The following is a 21,436-nucleotide window of genomic DNA, read 5'->3' as shown; positions in this document are numbered from 1 at the left end:
CGACTGCAACATCTCAGACTGCTCCTCTTCCCACCTGGTGTGGGGCTCCCTCCCCTGCAACCTGCCAGGTGTCCCCAGACTCCAGTCCTCTTGAGGATCGTGCCTGGGGTCCTCAGGACCAGTGTCCCTGCCGCCTCCACTGGTCCTTCGGATCAGCCACGGGCCAAGAAGCTTCTCGGCCCCCCTTTTCCCGGAAGTGCGGAGACTCTCCAAGGATCTGCCTGGGGAGGGGCGTGGTTAACTAGCCTGGTCCATCCCACATTTGTAGAACGCCAGCTCCACACACGATGCGAGGCCCGCAGTGCGTCATCTCAGCAAGGGACGGGTCAAGAGGATGGGAACTTTGAAGGACCACAGAAAATAGGAGGTTTGAGCTGATCTGAGCCTTTCTGCGGAGAAGATATTCAAAATCTAGGAAGGGGGATGACACCGGAAGCGCCCCAGGAGAAGCCGGCTGCTCCTTTCCCTGTTTCTTCCCTGCCTTCAGGATTCCTGCCCTTGCCCTTCGCGATGAAGGTAACCGAGGAGAGAAACTGGGGCGTAAGGGAGCGTAAGGGGTGGCGGCAATTTGCTCGGGCTCGGGGTCCCCCCTGCTGCTTTGTACCTTTGACTTTCTCTGAGTTCAAATCCATCAGTATCTTTTCAAGCCAATCCTCTGCGTTCCTGGATCCTCTGAAAAGGGCAGCACAGTAACAATTACGAAGGTCAGGTTAGGACATGGAATTAGCGCATTCATCAGCTCAGAACCCTCTCGCCCTCCTTCAGTCTCTGTGCTGACACTCCTACCCCATGAGTTCCCTTGCGAGAAGAACCGCCACTCGGAAATCTGAGATGGGGAGATGGAGAGGACGCAGCAAGACCCTGACAGATGTGGGACACTTCTCACTCCCCTTCCTATCACCTCGCTGTTGAAGGAATCTTACTCCATGGTTGCTTTTCTCCTTGTATCACCTTCGTGCTCTCTCCCCAGTCAAGCAGATGGATAGGTCATTCCTCACCGCCTCAGGGCGGGACGTGGTGAGGGAAGAACAAAACCAGCCTGTATTCTAGACTCTGAGCTCCTGGGCATCAAAATGCCTAAAATGTCAGGGGGATTTAGAGGATTTTCAGAACAGTTAGAAGATTCAGAGAGGCCTGACCCCCTTCCTAAAGCATCACCCCTCCCTCTCTGTCCTGCCTTGTCTGTCTCTATAGCACCATCACTGCTGATGATACAGGTACCTCTGTTTATTGTCTGTCCCCCCACTAGAAGGTAAGCACCCTGGGTTGGGGCGGGGGACTTCACTTGGCTCACTGTTGCATCCCTGGCACGTAGAAAGAGGTCTAACATAGAGTGGGTGTTCAATTAGTATTTGCTGGATGAACAGAGTATTTTGAGCAGAGACAGACTTCCCCTGGTGAGAGAGATCTGCTGGCCTGGGAGCAAAGGAGAGGAAGGAGGCACCTGGTGTGTCTCTGCTCCCAGCTTCCAGGAGAGAAGGGCAGTGCTCTTGCCAGAGAGGTAGCAAGAGCCCCGGCAGACAGCGCTGCGTGGAATCTCCCAAGATGGGCCATCAGGCCCCTGGTGTGGCACAGAAAAAGCAGGAGACCTGAGGCTGCATGGCCCAGGGTAATGGCCACCTCTCAGCAGTGACCTCAGTGGACCAACAGCACCAGGACAGTATATGGACAGATGTCACAACCCTGCAGAACAGGGCAGGAGGACCTCCACAGACTCAGGTGAACGTTTCCCGCAGTCTGCATATGTGTGGCTCAAAATGGGAGAGTTATGGTAATTTCCTTATAGTAATGGGGAGCTGGGCTTGATTCCAGCCACCTGTTTGTGAGGCCCCTGGGTCTTGTTGGACACACGTGCCTATACCCCTTCTGTTAGTGACGTGAAGAGAGGTGGAAGGACAGGGGAAGGACCATGTGGTTATTGTATATACGTGGAAAGCACATGAAATTTCAGACTAGTGGAGTTTTTTTTGGGTGGGGGGAGGGTGCAGGTGTCCAAAGCTATTTTGAGCACAGCAGGAACATTCTGTTATTTGCCCAGCAGGGAGCTGGGTCTCTTCCCACTCTGCAGGTCAGTGATACGGGCCCCCAGAGGCTCCAGCCCCCACCTTCTTAATATTCGCATCTATATACACCAGCTTCCAGCCAATCTGGACCTTGCCGTCCCCTAACATGTCCCTCTGAGCCAAATTCACGCTCTCCTATTGGCACTCTTCATTATGGCTAATTACCGTAGACCTTCATGTGTTCAGTAAAAACTGGTTAGGTCAGAGCCTTTTCCTGTAAACTCTTTTTAGCAATTAGATTCACTCACTATATGGATTCGAAGGGAATTCACCTGAATTCCTTTACCATATGTGTGAAAGTTCACATTTTCAGGAGCCCAGCAATGAGCTGAGGTTAGTGGACCGGCAGTGAGGCTAGTGAATCGCATCTGGGTACCCACGAAGGCTGAGTACAACCAGTTTCTGGTTAACATCATGATTTTTTTCCTCTTCGTTAATGTGTGATATCACAAAAGAGCAAAGATAAGCACCGTGGAATTCAGGCCCATGCCCAGCTGTCTCAAGGGAAGGAATCTCACCTATGACTTTGAAAAGCACCGTTTTTACCAATATTATCTACTCATTGAATTGTTCCTATAGAGTCTACCCGCTCTGGAAAAGTCCTCGCCAACCAGGTGGTAAGTATTGTATCAGTTATCGTCTGGTGAGAGTCGAAGCCAGCCTTGTTCTGTATTCCCAGAGGATGGGAAGGATAGAACCTTCACCATCTCAGCCATGATGCTCAGTGCCCAATTTGGAGGAAAATATCTGATCCCCTTGAGAACTGGTCTGATACTGACCCAGTTACTGGTGTGTGTTCTAACTATGAATAGGAAGGCTATGGGCTTATTGTTTTTTAACTATCTACTTTTTAAACCAATCACTAATTTATTTGAACAGGTGATACATACACAGCACAAAATTCACACGGTATCTGGTGAAAGGGTGTAGAGTGACAAATAAGTCTTCCTCCTACCCCTTCACGAAGTCCCCTTCCCCAGAGGCAACCACCGTTATCAGAGTTTATTTTAGTTCTAAAGAGAGTTAAGGGGCTCAGCCCGAAAATGGAATTAGGAAGCTGTGTAATGTCGTGATTAGGGCTTGGAATCAGGCCAACTCTGTTCAAAGGCTGGCTGTACCACATCCCGACCCAGAGCCCAGACACCAGCAGGATTTATCCCCTTGGATTGTTGAGATAATTAAATGGGCAAAACACAGCCCCAGGCACGTATTTACATTCAATAAACATCAGCTATTCTAAGCGACTGGGCGACTGAGCTTGGAGGAGGAGGGCCGAAGGGATGGGCGGGGCACGTTGACTACTCTGTGGGGAAAGCCTTCAGCCTTCACTACTCTAAGTGCGGTCGCTGGAAATCCCTGGGAGTTTGTTAGAAATGCACGATCCCAGGCCTTCCCCAGACCTGCCCAATGAGAAGCTGCTGTCAGACAGGGTCGGCAGGTGACGTGCATGTGTGTTACAGTTTGGGAAGCACTGCCCTATGCAAGCCCAGGAATCCTTGAGGGAATGCGCCGTAGAATCCCTGCCTCTGGGGAGCCAATGATGCTGTTTCTCCCCCTTCAGACTAGGAGCCTCTTAGACTTCTCAGGATGAAAATTCAGGAGAAAAACACGTTTAAGGGAAAAGCCACTTCCCCTCCCAATCCCCAGCTTTCTTTTCCACATCCGATTTCCCAAGCCCGGTCACCTGTGACCTCCAATGCGGCTAGAATGTGTCCTCTCTTGTCCTGTAGCTTGATAGCAACCCGATAGAGGGTTTGGGGGCAGGGTGGCATGTTGTTTTCCGAGTGATACAAGAGACACAGTGGAGCCTGCCCAACGAGCTGCAGGGCTGCCAGGATGCCAACTGGGACGTGAAGGTCCTGGCAGTGGGGGGCTGCCTCAGTTAGGGCTTGTCATTAGAAACAAGGTCTGCATGGGGTGAGGGGTGGAAGGCTGGAGGGGCTCAGGGGGTGACAATCACTGCTGTTTGCCACATGTTCCAACAAGGAGTATATGACATACAGGAAGCAGCCCTTTCCTTAAAATAGCATTACGTACTATGATGGTGGTTACATGTCATTACACACTTGTCCAAACCCATTGAACGTACACCACCAAGAGTGAACCCGAAAGTCAACTATGGACTTTGGGTGTTAACCACGTGTCAGTGTAGGTTCATCGGTTGTAACAAATGTACCTCTCTGGGTGAGGAATGTTAACAGTTGAGGAGGGCAGGGGGTAAATGGGAAATCTCAATACCTTCCCCTCAATTTTGCTGTGAACCTAAAACTACTCCAAAAAAGAAATTCTATGTTTTAAAAAAGAGAGAGAAAATTACATCTTGTCACTGGATCAGCTGTAGAAGAGAAAAGAAAACCAAAGTTGAGGCCTCGGGCAGTGTGCTTTTTAAAAATCACCATTACAACAGAAATAACTTAGAGCTGGGCTGTCCAGTCCAGAAGACTTTAGCCATATGTGGCTAGTGAGCTCCTGAAGCATGTGTGGTGCAACTAAGGAACTGAACTTAAGTTTTTATTTAACTTTAGTTAATTTGCATGTAAAATTTTTAACGACACGTGATTCAGTTAGGAAAAAATTTAAGTAGGTTCAGAACAGTTTGGGTATGTGAATCCACTCTTTCAACTGTTAATTTCATGAAATCTCAATACAGATCATGTATTTCCAATAAGTAGTTAGCATACAAATTGACTGTAAACTACACACCAGATTTTGAAGACTTATAACCAAAGAAAAGTAAAATATCCCGTTAATAACTTGTATATGGATTGCATGTTGAGATAATATTTTGGTTACACTGAGTTACTAAAATATAATATTAAAGTTTACTTCACCTGTGTCTTTGAACATTTTTAACAATGTGGCTTCCAAAATAAATTAAAATGACATACCCGGCTTACCCACATACACTGCTGGTGGGAAGGGAAAACGGTGCAGCTTCTTTGAAAAACAGTATATATTTCCCCAAAGGTTAGACATACAGTTACCCAGCAATTCTACTCCTAGCTATTTACCCAAGAGAATTGAAAACATATGTCCACACAAAAACGTGTCCACGAATGTTCACAGCAGCATTATCCATAATAGCTACAAAGTGGAAACAGCCCAAATGCCTATCAACCGATGAATGGACAAAAATAGGTACGGTAGATCCATAGAACATAATATTATTCAGCCACGCAACGGAATGAAGTATTGATAGATGCTCTAACATGAATGAGCCTTGAGAATATTATGCTAATTGGAAAAAGGCAGACAAAAATCACATATTGTATGATTCCATTTACAGGCAGACCTCAGAGATATTGCGGGTTCAGTTCCAGACCACTGCAATAAAGCAAATATCACAATAAAGCAAGCCACATGAATTTTTGGTTTCCCAGTGCACATAAAAGTTATGTTTACACTATACTGTTGTCTATTAAGTGTGTGGTAACATTATATCTAAAAAAAAAAATGCACATAACTAAATTCAAAAAGACTTCAGGGCTTCCCTGGTGGCACAGTGGTTAAGAATTCGCTTGCCAATGCAGGGGACACGGGTTCAAGCCCTGGTCCGGGAAGATCCCACATGCCACAGAACAACTAAGCCCGTGCGCCACAACTACTGAGCCTGCGCTCTAGAGCCCGTGAACCACAACTACTGAAGCCAGCGAGCCACAACTACTGACGCCCGTGCGCCTAGAGCCCGTGCTCCCCAACAAGAGAAGCCACCACAGTGAGAAGCCCGCGTGCAGCAACGAAGACCCAATGCAGCCAAAAATTAATTAATTAATTAAAAAAAAACAAAACACTTCATTGCTAAACAATGCTAACTACCATCTGAGCCTTCAGCGAGTCATAGTAGTAACAACAAAGATCCCTGATCACAGATCACCATAACAAATATAATAATAATGAAAAACTTTGAAATATTGCGAGAATTACCAAAATGTGACACAGAACCATGAAGTGAGCAATTGCTGTTGGGAAAATCATGCTAATAGACTTGCTCAATTCAGGGTTGCCACAAACCTTCAATTTGTAAAAAATAAAATAAAATAAAAACCAGTATCTGCAAAGCACAATAAAGCGATGCACAATAAAACAAGGTGTGCCTGTATATGAAATGTCCAGAACAGGCAAATCTATAGAGACAGAAAATGGAGTTTGCCAAGCGATGGTGGAGAGGATAGGAAGTGACTATTCATGGGTATGGGGTTTCTTTGGGGGACGATGAAAATATTCTGGAATTAAATCGTGGCAATGGTGGCACAGCTTATGAACATACTTACACAAAGTTACATATGTGGCTTGCATGATATTTCCACTGGACAGCACTGATTTAGGTGAAATAACAGCTTCTTTCCCAGCTGTCACTGGTGAGGGTACAGAGCTTAGCCAGAGCTAATCAACATGGGGTGATTTATGTTGCACCCCCCCACCCCCCAGGGGACATTGGGCGCTGCCTGGAGACATTCTTGGTTGCCAGCTGCGGTAGAGATGAGAGGTAGAGGTTGCTACTGGCCAGAGACGCTGCTAAACATCCTACAATGCACAGGACAGCTGCACATAATAAAGGATTATCCAGCCCAAATGTCAGCAGCATCAAGTTTGGGAAACCCTGCACCAGAAGCTGCTCAGAGTTTCCCAGCCTCCTTTGCACCATCCCAGCCTCTCTGACTGCCCTGCGGTCAGAAGGTATGTTCTGGGCATGACCTTCCCAGGACACTTTCTCCTGGAGTCCATCCACTTCACAGGCATTCTCAGGCCAGGAGCTCCTCTGGACACCAGTGTGGAGACGGAGACATTCTAGGCATCCTAATTCCAGAGTGGATTAGATGTGGAGTCCATGACTCTGTCCTTTCTCCCTGAGGCTCCCTGAGTTCCAAAATGTTATACTTTATTTATTTATTTTTATTTTATTGTTTTTTTATTTTTCTTTTATTTTATATTTTATTTATTTTATTGTTATTATTTTTTTGGCCACGCAGCTTGTGGGATCCTAGTTCCCCAACCAGGGATCGGACCCCAGCCCCCTGCAGTGGAAGTGCCGAGTCCTAACCACTGGACCGCCAGGGAATTCCCAACATACTTTAGATGAAGCTGGCCTTGTTCTGGGTAGAATTACCATTTTTCTTGTTGTTTTCTCTTCTGTGTCAGCTTTTGAAGCCAAAAACATCTAGAATTTGCATAGTGTGTGTCATAAATGGGTTCCTTCTCTGATGTCTGAAGTAAAAACCTAAGGAATATCCTGACTTGCTCTGAAGTGCTTTGTTTTAAAAATTATCCTTTCTGTCTGCATTAGTTTTTTGTTTGTTTGTTTGTTTGTTTTTTGCGGTACGCGGGCCTCTCACTGTTGTGGCCTCTCCCATTGCGGAGCACAGGCTCCAGACGCACAGGCTCAGCGGCCATGGCTCACGGGCCCAACCGCTCCACTGCACATGGGATCTTCCAGGACTGGGGCACGAACCCGTGTCCCCTGCATCGGCAGGTGGACTCTCAACCACTGCGCCACCAGGGAGGCCCTGCATTAGTTTTTTATGGCTGCTGTAACTAATGACCACAAACTTAGTCACTTAAAAGATACGAATTGATTATCTTACAGTTCTGGAAGTCAGAAGTCAGACATGGATCTCCCTGGGCTAAAATCAAGTTAGCGGCAGGGCTGCATTCCTTCCGGAAGCTCCAGAGAAGAAATCCCTTGCCTTTTCCAGCTTCTAGAGGCTGCCCGCTTTCCTTAGCTCATGCCCCATTCCTCCATCTCCAAAGCCAGCAGCACAGCATCTTCCAATCTCTCTCTGACTCTTCTCCCTCCCTCTCTCTCTTAGAAGGACTTCTGTGATTACATTTGGACCCCTGGGAAATCCAGGGTAGTCCCCCATCTCAAAACCTTTAACTTATTCACATTTGCGAAGTCCCTTTTGCCATGTAAGGTAACATATCCACGGGTTCTGGGGACTAGGGCTTGGACCTAATCTTTCGGGGGCATTGTTCTGCCTACCACACTGTCAACTGAACCTGGGCAATCTGCTGGGTGGTCCCTCGGCCAGCATCCTCATGCCACAGGGAGAAGAAATTGGAGCGTGTTTGCTTTTCCAGAATTGTGGAATTTTCCCAATCAGAGTTTTGAGGTAGTTAAAATGCTGACTTTCCAGATCCTAATTCTCAGTGACTTGTGCCCCAAAATGGTCAGTGATAGACTTAGAAACTATGTGTTATAGGCTGAATTATTTCCCCACCCGCAAATTCATGTGTTGAAGCTCAGAATGTGACCGTATTTGGAAACAGGGCCTTTAAAGAGGTGAATAAGGTAAAGTAAGGTCCTTAGAGTGGCCCTTAACCCAATATGACTGGTGTCATTATAAGAGGGGATTAGGATATAGACAGACAGCAGACACGTGCACCCACAGAGAGATGACCGCACGCATGCCCAGTGAGAAGGCAGCCACCTCAAGCCAAGGAGAAAGGCCTGAGAACTAGCCAGCTCTGCTGACCCCTTGACCTTGCCCTTCTAGCCTCCAGAACTTTGAGAAAATAAATTTCTGTTGTTTAAACCATTCAGTCTGTGGTATTTTATGATGGCAACCCTAGTAAACTAAAACACGACTTTTCCATATTTATACCTTCGTATCATTTGAAATGAATGATCACTATTCAAATCTATACATATTATTTTGGTTGACAATGTTTCTGGAGTGCTTGTCACGCTTGCTGGATTGATATCCCCTTTTGTACATGGGCCTTTCAGATCACAGGGCAATGTTCAATTCAACATTTATTGAGCTCTTCTAACGACCAGGTACTGTGTTCTCAGTAAGGCTCACCACTGACCACAGGGAATTCACAGTCCAGCAGGGCAGATGAATCAGGATAGTGTGGATCTAATCCAGTGTGATGGACAGGAGAGGCTCTAAATGAAGAGCTGTAGGACTAAGCAGACGGAGTGACCCGGGGGCAGTTGAGCCCAGGTGATTGAGGAGCTAGGGGGCAGGCAGAATCCAAATCTGCCTTGGGGACAATTAGATAATTTCATAAACAATCTGGATTTTGGAGCCAATTAATGGGGTTCTTTTTCCTGAATGATCCTGGCTCTTTTCTCAAACTTCGGTGGCCCTCAGCAGTAGCAGCAGCAGTTTCAATTTGTGGTGTGTTGACCTGATTGCCTTAGGGAATCTGAATTCCATTTTTCCCACTTGAAATAAACGTGCCATGTTCCTGTTAATTAACATCTTTGAGCCTTGTGGGCAGCCTCACACTATTATTACAAGGATTGAAGGAAATAGCAAATGCGGGGCATTCGTTCAGTACTAGGAACATGAAGACAGACACTCAATAAAGGGCGATTATTTTTGTGGATGAGGAGACACTTCTGTTTCTCCCCACAGGCAGTGCAAACTTTTGACCAAGTATAGAAGCTGGGATGATGATCTAAAAGTGTACCTCCAAGTCAATGTCATCTTTTAACTACACAACTGACTGACATGGCTTATTCCTTATTGCTTAGTTTGGGTAACAATTCCATTTCAGAAAAATGCCTTAGGACAGTGTCATATACGTGCCATGCAATGAACACAAAAATATCAATATCACCATTCATAAGAACACAGCTTCCCAGTGAATAGGGTAACCTCTGGTATAAATTAGATACAAATAGAAGCTATTTTAAACCATAGGGATGATTGTTAGTAATTTACGATATTAGTGTACCAAATAGCTCCCAAATTACCTGGGGCTGTGAATTCTGAGGGTGACTTTATATCTTAGTCAGCTTAGACTGCTCTAACAAAATACCATAGACTGGGTGGCTTAAACACCAGAATTTTTTTTTTTTAACATCTTTATTGGAATATAATTGCTTTACAATGGTGTGTTAGTTACTGCTGTATAACAAAGTGAATCAGCTATACGTACACATATATCCCCATATCCCCTCCCTCTTGTGTCTCCCTCCCACCCTCCCTAATCCCACCCCTATAGGTGGTCACAAAGCACCGAGCTGATCTCCCTGTGCTATGCAGCTGCTTCCCACTAGCTATCGGTTTTACGTTTGGTAGTGTATATATGTCCATGCCACTCTCTCACTTTGTCACAGCTTACCCTTCCCCCTCCCCATATCCTCAGGTCCATTCTCTAGTAGGTCTGCGTCTTTATTCCTGTCCTGCCCCTAGGTTCTTCATGACCTTTTATTTTTTTTCTTAGATTCCATACACATGTGTTAGCATACAGTATTTGTTTTTCTCTTTCTGACTTACTTCACTCTGTATGACAGACTCTAGGTCCATCCACCTCACTACAAATAACTCAATTTCGTTTCTTTGTATGGCTGAGTAATATTCTATTGTATATATATAAACACCAGAATTTTATTTCTCATAGGTCTGGAGAACCAGCTCGGTTCCTGGTGAGAGCTCTCTTTCTGGCATGCATACAGTACAGCTGCCTCCCCATGGTCTCTCCTCTTTTTCTTATAAGATCACTAATCCCACTGTGGGGGGGGGGGGGTCCACCCTCATGAACTCATCTAAACCTAATTACCTCGAACATTGTCAGATTTATCCATTTTTCTTTCCCTTTATGCTTAGACAGACTTTCCTCACCTAGAGATCCACATTTCCTTCCATTTTATTTGATATTTTTTTGGTAGCTGATATATTTTTTTGGTATTTTTTTGAATTAAGGACTCACAGGACTTTAGTGCCTGGGAAACAGATCTTCTTGTTGAATCCCTTCAGTTCACACTGAGGAAAGAGGCCTCAAGAGGAGGAGAAATGACACAGGATGTGCAGCTGGTCACTGGCAGAACCAGGACTAGAATCGAGGATTCCTAGGCCCCAGTCTGTTTTCCTTTCAAAAACACTAGTTTTACTCTATGGCATATATCACAGAAAGATCCTTTTTGACCCACTTCCTATAGTAATGACAATAAAAACAAATGGGACCTAATGAAACTTAAAAGCTTTTGCACAGCAAAGGAAACCATAAACAAGATGAAAAGACAACACTCAGAATGGGAGAAAATACTTGCAAGTGAAGCAACTGACAAAGGATTAATCTCCAAAATATACAAGCAGCTCATGCATCTCAATATCAAAAAAACAAACAACCCAATCCAAAAATGGGCGGGAGACCTAAATAGACATTTCTCCAAAGAAGACACACAGATGGCCAAGAGGCACATGAAAAGATGCTCAACATCACTAATTATTAGAGAAATGCAAATAAAAACCACAATGAGGTATCACCTCACACCAGTCAGAATGGGCATCAACAAAAAATCTACAAACAATAAATGCTGGAGAGGGTGTGGAGAAAAGAGAACCCTCTTGCACTGTTGGTGGGAATGTAAATTGATACAGCCACTATGGAGAACAGTATGGAGGTTCCTTAAAAAACTAAAAATAGAATTACCATATGACCCAGCAATCCCACTACTGGGCATATACCCTGAGAAAACCATGATTCAAAAAGAGTCATGTACCAAAATGTTCATTGCAGTTCTATTTACAGTAGCCGGGACATGGAGGCAACCTAAGTGTCCATCGACAGATGAATGGATAAAGATGTGGCACATACATACAATGGAATATTACTCAGCCATAAAAAGAAACAAAATTGAGTTATTTGTAGTGAGGTGGACGGACCTAGAGTCTGTCATACAGATTGAAGTAAGTCAGAAAGAGAAAAACAAATACTGTATGCTAACACATATATATGGAATCTAAAACTTTTTAAAAAAATGGTTCTGATGAACCTGGGGGCAGGACAGGAACAAAGACACAGACATAGAGAATGGACTTGAGGACACGGGGAGGGGGAAGGGTAAGCTGGGACGAAGTGAGAGAGTGGCATGGACATATATACACTACCAAATGTAAAATAGATAGCTAGTGGGAAGCAGCTGCATAGCACAGGGAGATCAGCTCGGTGCTTTGTGACCACCTAGAGGGGTGGGATAGGGAGGGTGGGAGGCTCAAGAGGGAGGGAATATGGGGATATATGTATACATATAGCTGATTCACTTTGTTATACAGCAAAAACTAACACACCACTGTAAAGCAATTATACTCCAATAAAGATGTTAAAAAAATTAAAATTAAGTTAAATTCAAAAAACCACTAGTTTTCAATAATGCAGGTAATAAATGAATACAGTTTCCTTTTAAAATGTTACATTACTAATCACCCTTCTGAATGCAATATTCCTATTTCCCTCCCTGGAGTTAGTCACCATTATCATTTTGGTGTGTATCCTTCCAGACTTAAAAAAAATAATTTTATGTCTATATATATGTACGTATAAGAACATACACTATTCTGGATTAGTCTGGAGGGCATGAATGGTATCATGGATCATGCTGCACTATACCTTTCTCTTTATATTATGTTTTGAGATGCCCATCATCTGAACAGGCCACATTTTATTTAGCTGTTTCTGCATAAATGTTTCCTTAGACTAACAATTCTGCAAAACATATTATGGTACACAGCCCTCCTGGGGCCCGTGTGTAAGCTCTTCTTGAGAGTAGATACCGAAAAGTGACACTGCTGCCCTTCTTCGTGTTAAAAAGATACCACCAAGTTACATTCTTGCTGGCAATGAACCCATTTCTCCATAATCTCAATAACTTCATGTTATCATCCTTTAAATCTTTTGTCTGTCTGATGGGTGAAAATGTTACATCTTTTAAATTTATATTTTCCTAATTACTCACAAGATTGTACATCTTCTCATATGTTTAATATCCACTTAGATTCTCTCTTCTATGAACTTCATATTTATTTACTTTTACCTTTTTTAAAATTCAGTTGTTAAGGGTACTTTTCTTATCTATTTGTTTTTTATATGCCTTGGAAATTAATCTTTGTCTCTTACATGTTTGACATATTTTTCCTGGTGCGTCACTTTCATTTAATTTTGTTCATAGTGTTTTTTGTTATATAAAATTTTTAATTTGATGTAATCAAAACTGTCACATTTTTTCTTTGTTTTTGATGTTGTTGTTGATGTTCTTTACATCCCAAGAATATCTTGTGGCTTTCAAGGTCATAAAAATAGTTTCCAATACTTTTTCCAGTAGTTTATAGTTTGGGTTTTTTATATTTAACTCAAAGACCCATCTGGGGCTTCCCTGGCGGTGCAGTGGTTAAGAATCCGCCTGCCAATGCAGGGGACGCGGGTTCGAGTTCTGGTCCAGGAAGATCCCACATGCTGTGGAGCAACTAAGCCCATGAGCCACAACTACTGAGCCTACACTCTAGAGCCCATGAGCCACAACTACCGAAGCCCTCCCGCCACAACTACTGAAGCCCGTGCACCTAGAGCCCGTGCTCCGCAACGAGAAGCCACCGCAATGAGAAGCCCGTGCACCGCAACAAAGAACAGCCCCCGCTCGCCACAAAAGAAAGCCCGTGTGCAGCAACAAAGACCCAATGCAGCCAAAAATAAATAAATTAATTAATTAATTAATTAATTTTAAAAAGATCCATCTGGAGTTTATTTGAGGTCCATTGGTCTTATTTTTTTTCCCCACACGGATGGCTAGTTGTGTCAACTTTGAAGATTTTGCTTCTTCCCTAAAACTTGGCTATTTCTATCTTAAACCAAATTCCAATATATTCTTAGGTCTGATTCTGTTCTCTCAACTCACTTTGGTTTATCTACTTATCTGTTTGGGACCACTACCGCACTGTTCTGATTACCACAGCTTTAGCGTTCGTATTGATAGATGGTTGGGTAACCCAATATTTTTTCGGTCCCTTTTCAGTGAAGCAAGTTCACTTTCAATCATAGCAAAAAAAAAAAAAAAAAAAAGACCAATAAGGCATGTCTCTGGCACTCAGCTCCCACCCAAGGCAGTGATGAGAGATTTGCTACAGGGACTAAAACTCATCCTCGCAGCCCAAGGACCCTCCTCTCACCAGCCTCTCCTGCTGCCACCCAGATTCTTGTCCCGTCCCTACTCCTCAAAATAAAACTCAGCTGTAGATGGTACACCTGTTTTGGATTAGTTACAATAAATCAGGATCTGTATTTATTTCAGTGGCTGGACAGGTGAAGCCCAAGCTGCATTTATAGCAAGCCAACTAGAAAGCAGACAAAAATCCAAGTCATGAGGTTTTTGTCCTCTTAGGGCAAAGGGGTTACACTTGACAAGCCCTAAACTTCCCGTGGTTTCCAAAATCCTGCGATTCTTTACAGGAACGCCTCAAGTTGTAGTAGTCACACCAGGTCTCATTCTAGTTAAGCCCATGGCATAAATTCTGCTCAGGAGAATCACTTAAAGGGATCACTTAATTAAATCACTTAATTAATTAAGAATCACTTAATTAAAGGTGCAGATACAACAAGTCTTGGGTACAATTCAGAGATCTGTATCTTTAAACAAGCACCTTAGCAGGTGATTCCCAGTGCAAATCATCCCGGCCCCCACTTGGAGGCAGTGCCCTGAGGCCTTGGAGCCCCTGAGCAGCAGGCCTTTGTGCCCCCACAGCACAGGGGGGACTCTGTAACACGTGTTCTGTAATGAGGTAGCCCGATGAAATCAGTTACTAGGGAACGACATCAGTATAACGTAGATGCTGCGTTGGCTCATGGGCAATTTTTCCTAGGCTAAGGGCCCCTGAATAGCTGGAGTAAACTATAGAATCTTGAGCAGGAAAGGGAATAGCCTTTAACTCAGCTTTTGCATTGGCAGCAGGGACCCTTTGTAGTCATATTTTAATAAAATTAAAACTGAAGCCTGGGGGGTGGGGGAGGGATGGACTGAGGAACTAGGGCTGGGAGATGCCAACTATTACACATAGAATGGATAAACAGCAAGGTCCTACTGTATAGCACAGGGAACTATATTCAATCTCTTGTGAGAACTATAATGGGACAGAATCTGAAAAAAATATAGGTATAACTGAGTCACTTTGCTGTACAGCAGAAATGAACACAACATTGTAAATCAATTAGACTTCAATTAAAAAATAAATTAAAAAAAAATGAAGCCTGCCCCAGTGCTCCTAAGAGGCACCCTCCAGGCCTGGGTCACTTGAAGGCATGCGGCACCTCCCAGGCCCAGCTTCACAGACGGCTCCGCAGAGACCCATTTCTGTTTTCGCATCTCAGCCTCCAGCTGCTCTGACTAAAGGGCTGCCAGCACTTCCACTCAATGACCTTGTGTATATTTAATCTCTGCTGTGGCGGCCCTCAGGCAACCTGAGCCGCCTCCCTGGGTGGTCCAAGTGAACTTCTTGCATTCATTTTTTGCTTTTGTCTCTAGTTTTTAAATGGCCTGTTTATGAAGTAACCTGCGGGGAATACTATTTTCCCCAGAAGCTGTGGGGACTGTGACTTTGCAGAATATGAGGTGTTGCGGGAATGCATATACCGTACCAGAGCAGAAACAGCTTACACGTGGAGAACGCCCACTACCTTGATTTGAAAAGTAGTATTGAATAACCTGGCGCTTTGTTCCTTGGCTAAGATTGCAGAAAATCAGGTGCGAGGGGCTCCAGTATCCTTGAGGGAGCGCTTTCGTGAGGGGTACAACCTCTCAGGAAAGGTGGCCCTGCTCTGCCGGTGTGGGACCTGGAACCCCCAGGGTGACACTTGCATTCCACTCCCTGAGGGCCTTAGAACCACCAAAACCAGGACCTCTGGGGGTGGGGCTTGGGCACCTGTATATTTAGAAAACCAGGGATGGTTCTAAAGCACAGCCAAGATTCTCAATCTTAGAGGTTCAGAGAATCATTTGGGAGCTTTTAAAACCCTCAGTGCCCAAGCCACACTGCAGACAAATTACATCAGAATCTTGTAGGGGGAGTGAGGGATGGGGGCGGTACTCAAGCATCAGAATGGTTTAAGGTCCCAGGTGATCCCAGGTACAGCAGGGTTGAGACCATTGCCTTAGGGTCTCAGTGGGAAAGATCTCTTCTTGCAGACCAGGACTTTTGGAACGTTAGTGTGCATACAAATCTCCTAAGAATTGGGCTAAAATTGCAAATTCTGATTCAGCAAGACTGGGGCGGGGCTTGAGATTTTGCATTCTGCCAAGCTGGTCTGCAGACCACAAGGTGAGTAGCAAGGCTGTAGGTACTAACGAGCTTCCGTTGATTTTTTTTTTTTTAACATCGTTATTGGAGTATAATTGCTTTACAATGGTGTGTTAGTTTCTGCTTTATAACAAAGTGAATCAGCTATACATATACATATACCCTCATATCTCTTCCCTCTTGCATCTCCCTCCCTCCCACCCTCCCTATCCCACCCCTCTAGGTGGTCACAAAGCACCAAGCTGATCTCCCTGTGCTATGCGGCTGCTTCCCACTAGCTATCGGTTTTACATTTGGTAGTGTATGTATGTCCATGCCACTCTCTCACTTTGTCCCAGCTTACCCTTCCCCCTCCCCATATCCTCAAGTCCATTCTCTAGTAGGTCTGCATCTTTATTCGCGTCCTGCCCCTAGGTTCTTCATGACCTTTTTTTTTTTTTTTAGATTCCATATATGTGTTAGCATACAGTATTTGTTTTTCTCTTTCTGACTTACTTCACTCTGTATGACAGACTCTAGGTCTATCACCTCACTACAAATAACTCAATTTCGTTTCTTTCTATGGCTGACTCATATTCCATTGTATATATGTGCCACATCTTCTTTATCCATTCATCTGTCGATGGGCGTTTAGGTGGCTTCCATGTCTCAGCTATTGTAAATAGTGCTGCAGTGAACATTGTGGTACATGACTCTTTTTGAATTTTGGTTTTCTCAGGGTATATGCCCAGTAGTGGGATTGCTGGGTCGTATGGTAGTTCTATTTGTAGTTTTTTAAGGAATCTCCATACTGTTCTCCGTAGTGGCTGTATCAACGTACATTCCCGCCAGCAGTGCAGGAGGGTTCCCTTTCCTCCACACCGTCTCCAGCATTTACTGTTTGCAGATTTTTTGATGATGGCCGGCCGTTGATTATTTAATACCGACTGAGTACAACACCTGCAGTGAGCAGTAATCATGCAGGTCCAGGATGGTAATGGGTTTAGGCAGAAGTGGCACAGTGGGCTTTGTGATTAAAAACAAAACAAACGTTTGTGTTACTCCCTGGGTCAGCCGTGGAGTAGTGCTGACAAGAGGCGTGACTGCCACGTTCTGAGAGATGAGTGATTATAAACTTCGGCCCTTCCCATCATCAGCAGAGAGCTGGCTTACCCGCCTTCCTGAGTCAGTGCTAACAGTTGTTATTTGGGGTGATGCATTTTATTATGCAGATGAATTCGAATCTCAGATGGTTCTGTCCCAGATATGAAAACTATACTGCAAGACGGTTTAGATTATCAGCTTATATCTTCCTATGCTTTAAAAGAATTTTACTGGAGACCTGTGTCTGCCTGTCACTGGGTGGCCATGCACATTTCAAGCTGCCGTATACCGTGTTATTACACTGCCTGCCTAGCTACTCGGCTGCACTTAAATGAACTTTCCTACCACATTTATCACATGAGCCTACACAAGTGACACATTTCTATAAATCTTACTACACACACATACATACACACATACAGAAGCACAAGTAAAACTGGGAAAATCTGAATAAGATCAACAGATGGTATCAATGTCAATGTCTTGGTTGTGAAAAGTATGCTATAGTTTTGCCAAATGTTACCATCGGGGGAAGCTGGGCACAGTGTACAGCGCTCTCTCTGTCTCATTTCTTACAACTATATGTGCACGTACAATATCTCATTAAAAATTTCAATTAAAAAAAGGTATTAAATCCTCTTGTAGCCAGCCAAAAGGAGGCTGATATGGGGAGAAAGGACATATGGATTAAGAAGGTAAATAATAAATTGAAAAATGAAAACACTTATGAAATGTTAACTGCATAATAGGTACTGTGCTGAGCATTTAATCCGTACAACACTCTGTGAGGTGGTGGCGGTTGTTATTATTATTGTTATTAGTATTATTTTGTTTTAGATGAGGAAACTGGGGCTGGGAGAGCTTAAGTAGTTTTTCCCAGGGCACAGAGTCAGAAAGCAGTAGGGCAGGAACCAAACTCAGGTCCAGAGCTCACCACACTATACAAAGAATGAGGACAAGCATGCTGTTTCTCTGGAAGGAGAAATCATAGTTAGGGATGAGGAAAGTGCTTCAGGGGAAGTACAGTTTGAAGGACCTGCACCTTGGCCTTGAAGGAGTAGGTGAGCTGAGCTAGCAACAAGCTGAGTGATGGCGTTCCAGACCAGAAGATGGAAAAAACACATTCTGAGAAAAGTCTTCCTTTTCCAGGTAAGGTAGCCAGCGTGTACGTCTGCTTTGCCTCTCAGAGGTAAACAGAAGCAATATTGTGGAGGGTCTTGAATGCTAGGGGGATGTGGTAAGATCTTCCTGGATCTAGTTAGCAATTTGTGAGAGCTGATAAGCCACCAACAAGGCCAAGGTTGTATCTGAATTACCAGCATTCACAAGGAAGCCGAATGCAAAGTGTGGTCAGTTTAGCATAAACCAATCCATCCCCAGGGCCAGAAGAGCAATGGGTAGCAATTTCCTAGTAGAAAGGTGGTATATGAGGGGAACCAAGGAATGTACTTATGACAATGAAGGCCATAAAGTAGTTGAGACCAATGAATATTAGAATCATACATGACTATACCTGGAATTCGCAGCAAAAGCAATTCTAAGAGGGAAGTTTATAGCAATACAATCTTACCTCAGGAAACAAAAGTCTCAAACAACCTAGCCTTACACCTAAAGCAACTAGAGAAAGAAGAACAAACAAAACCTAATGTTAGTAGAAGGAAAGGAATCATAAAGATCAGAGCAGAAATAAATAGAATAGAGATGAAGAAAACAATAGCAAAGATGAGTGAAACTAAAAGCTGGTTCTTTGAGAAGATAAACAAAATTGACAAACCTTTAGCCAGACTCATCAAGAAAAAAAGGGAGAGGACTCAATCTAGTTATCTAGTACCATCTGGCTGTTTACTCATTCAATTATTGAGTGCCTATTACGTGACCAGTACTATTCCAAGGACTTGGGACATTGCAGTGAACAAAACAGTGACCGAACTCACTACCATCATGGAGCTCACCCTTTCTGCTGATTCCTGGTCAGGAAGATTCTTAACTATCAGAACCTAAGAATACATTTCCATACCGTACACTTGAGTTCCCATGATCCCAGAGAGCAATGCAAATCTCTCTGGGGTGAAGCTGGCAGCTCTGCAGAAGGACAGACACAGTACTTCTGATTTAAGAGTGAGGATGATCTTACCCCAGTGTGGCTACAAGGAAACTTAAGAGGGGCAGACTGACCGGCCCTGCCTCTGAGTTGGATCAAGAAAGCAAGATCAGAACCAAGGTGAACGATTGGCAGTGTGACCCTGGAAGATGATTCAAGTTAGCCTGGGGTACCCTTTCTGTTTTCCACTCCCAAACTGGGATTAATTTAGGAATCTTCCATAAATGTAGAGCAACTGGGGGCTTTTCAGTCTTAGCCTGGGTAAGTACTATTTCGAGACAAATCAGAACAAGATGGCTTTGCCTTGTTAGAGTGGGAAAGGAAGACAGCAAGTAAGGACTCCTGGATTCAGTTTAGTCTACACGTTTGCCTTGTTCCTGTAACGTAGAATTAGAGATATGGAATTTTTCTCAGCATGCTAAAAGCAATACACAGATGAAGAGAAAATACTAAAAGATAAGATGCTGGTCACTGTTTCTACTGCTAGTCACCTTCAAGGAAGTGAATCAGGCAAGAGTCAGGAGAGGGCAAATTTATTAATGTTACCTTCAACCAAGGATTTTTAACCAATTTTAAGTTCCCACGAGCCTCAGATGTCTGAGAATAAATATTTTAAATGTCTTTTGACTTAGTTATGGAAAGATTCACCAATCTTGGGCTGGCTTTTTTTTTCTTTAGCAATATTATAAAAAATTTGATTTAGTTCCCAATGACCCCCTAATGCTTTGGTGTCACATGTGCAATGATATTTAGCCATTTCCTGTAAATGTGGCTATGCTGCGTACATGTGTAAGAAATACAGACATCTCCTACAGTTAGAGAGTAACTTTTTGCATGGGTAAAAGAAATCTGCACTCACTATGCCACTATACCTGTGGCAGAACGTTCCTGCTTTAGTTAAGGGTCAATAAATGCCACAGGTACAGAGATCCTATTTCTAACTTGGGGCTACACGGAACTATTTAATATATAGCTTCTACTCAAATTGTCCCTTGAGTGAGAGGTCGACTCTGCTACTGAGAACAGCAGAGTGAGAAATGGCCCCTCTATCTGCAGAATGCAAGCTTTCTAAAAATTCATGTTCAGTGTCCTGAGATAATTGCCTTGGTCATGTGTGAAACCACAGATGGGACCTTGAGCTGATAGCTGGCAAGGTAGGTGTGCATCCATGAATGTGTGACTGTGTGAGCAAGAGTCCCATTAGTAGTTTGGCAGAGACAAGAGTGTCCCAGGGACCGCCCCTTCTATTTCACTGCGTTGCCAGGAAACAAGTGAGCTTCCTGGTCCCCAGGGCTCTCCATCTCAGAATTCAGGGTGACAAAGGGGGCTCCTTCCTTGAGCGCCTCTCAACTTTTGGCAGCTGAGGGAGCTAGGCATTGCCTCCCACAGTGATGGGTCTAAAACTAACATTGTCAATAGCCCCCTCTCCTTCACTTACTTTTTTTGGGCCACTTTGCTCCCCACTTCCCCTTGCTCCATACTCAACCTTTAATAATTGAAGCAATTTGCCCAGTGAAACGCTCAACATGGATAAACGACTGTGAAAAGGCACTTAGCTGAGTCAGGAAGAGCATTTTATGAGTAGAAAGGGAAATGCTATATTTATTGACATGGAAAAATTTACATTATAACTTAATTTTGTGTATTACTTTTTGGCCAAACCGCCTCCATAAACTCCTCTTGGGCATGAATCTGTGGTCATTGGTGTGTTAAACAACCAAAAAGGATAAAGCTGGCACTCCTGAAAAGAAGTATAAATGTGACCTTCATACGGCTAATTTGGCCCGTGGAACAGAACAATTTGCTCAGGAAAAAACTACCCTGGATCTGGAGACTTTTAGGCTATTTTATCACTAGGTCTTTAGAAATCAATATATTAAATTTTTACTTTTTCACAAAGGGAGTTCAATAACTTTGAATGCATTTGGGAATACTTAATTTTCTTTGGAGTATATCTAGGCTTCTATAAAAACAATACTAGGTCCCAACCACAAAGTTGGGAGAAGGGAGAACAGAGGCTGAGTAAAAATAATTGATAAATAACTTTTCTTAGGTATTTATTTCCAAAAACCAAATCTTGGTCATAGCATAGCATCAGTTCAAAGCCCATTTGGAACCCTTTAAAATTATAAATATAATAAGTTCATATCAAGCATAACATATTTGTACAT

The 21,436-nt window shown here is 43.7% G+C and overlaps 1 protein-coding gene across 4 annotated transcripts in view; it reads right to left on the bottom strand.

The window, feature by feature from the left end:
* Positions 1–21,436, bottom strand: part of ALPK2 (alpha kinase 2) — an 87,683-nt gene that overhangs the window by 63,947 nt on the left and 2,300 nt on the right. The window lies entirely within an intron of this gene.

The sequence above is a fragment of the Pseudorca crassidens genome, chromosome 12 (genome assembly GCF_039906515.1).
Source record: "Pseudorca crassidens isolate mPseCra1 chromosome 12, mPseCra1.hap1, whole genome shotgun sequence".
NCBI lineage: Eukaryota > Metazoa > Chordata > Mammalia > Artiodactyla > Delphinidae > Pseudorca > Pseudorca crassidens.
The sequence above is the reverse complement of the archived record's forward strand: the minus strand, read 5'-3'. Positions and strand labels throughout refer to the sequence as shown.